Source organism: Agrilus planipennis, unplaced genomic scaffold, assembly GCF_000699045.2.
Source record: "Agrilus planipennis isolate EAB-ADULT unplaced genomic scaffold, Apla_2.0 scaffold56, whole genome shotgun sequence".
Taxonomy (NCBI): domain Eukaryota; kingdom Metazoa; phylum Arthropoda; class Insecta; order Coleoptera; family Buprestidae; genus Agrilus; species Agrilus planipennis.
Window position 1 is genome coordinate 459860 of NW_020438870.1, and position 1785 is coordinate 461644.

Here is a 1785-nt window from a genome sequence, read left to right on the forward strand (position 1 = left end):
ATACTTTGTCTTAGAGTTTTGTAAAGCTCAAAGACTCAACTTTGAGAATATGAAACGGTTTTTTGGAAAAAATTGCGTAAATTATGTGTAAATTCAATTTAAAACAAAAAAGAATTTTTCCTATGTTAATTAAATGGGAAACTAAAATAAAAATAGCGACCCCTTAGATTTGAGCTATAGGGCTCATGTTTGGCGCGGATTTTTTTTACATCAAACAGAAACATTTGAGGGGGTAAGTTAGAAAAAAAAATTAAAAATTTTGTTTGAAACACCCTAGTATACACAGATAATAAAAATAAATATCCAATAGAAAGCAACCTTTCAGGTATACCTTACTATTTCTCTATCAGTATAAAATTTTCACAAAATGTGAAAATGAACCTATCGAAAATCTGTTTGTGTAAGGATTCGTAATTTGTAATCGATGGTAGAGTACCTATTCTTCTTTCTTCTGCATGCTATAAATATTGAAAACAAGTGGACATTAGCCATGCAAAATTATTTGCAAACATAATGAGGTAGGTTCATTCGTTGTCTAAACGCGGTAGAGTTGTTTGTAAGAAAGTGTACGAATTGGCATTCAGCGCATAAAAAGTCGATGACCTAAACATTCGTGATGAGAGTTACGGGAGATTGTTGACATGGAAAAACCAGTTACAACCATTAAAATGTTTTGGTTTAACAACACATTCGCTATGCCAAAAAAAATGTATCTAAATAAAATAAAATTTGAAAGAAGCAACGAAATTGCATTAGCATATAATAGACACAATAGATTACATGTACGTTGTACTGCAGTTTCTTCGTTACAGTTGAATGAGCTATAAGTATGATAAAATCTTTAAAGAGAAGACTGCATGATGCGTTGTAAAGAAAAGTTGAAGAAACTGAACGAAATGCTTTAAGTCACTTAGAAAAGACACTTCCCTGTTGAACAGCGCTCGTCCATATTCAACTGGATTTAATTATTTTGCGTTTTATTAGAATCAAAACTGGCAATTAATTAAAAAGAGAAATACCGACCAAATGTTAGTTTGACAAAGGTTCCAAATCTTATCAAATATATCTACATGTACGCCATTAAGGGCGTCGCCGGTCAGTAGACTGGGGGAGGAGGGGGTAGAGAAGAAAAAACTATTAATTTAAACTATAACTGTTTGGGTTTCTTGGGAATTTTCCGAATTTATCCAGTAGAACATACTCCCAATGTGACCTATATCGACTCCTATGGGTCGACTCCAAACTATGAGCTGTCCATGTTAGTCAAAACAAAAACTCTTTATAACGTAGACAAGTAAACATTACTTTAGTTAGGTAGATTTATCTTACGATCGTAATAAACTCATTAATAAAACAGCCATTCGCTGTAATGGAATAATTCGCTACAAACGGAAAGAAAAAAGGAGAAAATTATGTTGGGAGACTTTGTTTAGCTTTAGTCTTTATTTTGACTGGCAGCAAATGTTGGAGGATTAGAGAATAATTAATTAAAAATATGCTCAATGTCTTCATCAAAAAAATCAAAGCAACTAATGCATGAAATTACAATATTACAGTACGTTTCTGAGATGTTTCGTATCAAAGCAAAATGACGTCTAATAGTAATTTTCAAAGATAAATATTAGGGGGTCACAATAAAGTTGATTATTTTCAGGGCAATCAAAATATATGCATGTAAAATTTTGTTCAAAAATCTATAGAAGATATGTAATGCAATTTTTAATAATGATATTAATTAAAACAGTGACTGTTTAAATGCAATATTAAAAAAAAGAAACTATATAC

At 31.1% G+C, this 1785-nt stretch overlaps 1 protein-coding gene across 1 annotated transcript in view; it reads right to left on the minus strand.

Moving 5' to 3' along the window:
- The window catches only part of LOC108732659, a 40758-nt gene that overhangs the window by 11495 nt on the left and 27478 nt on the right, over positions 1 to 1785 (minus strand). The gene's annotated exons all lie outside the window — the stretch shown is intronic.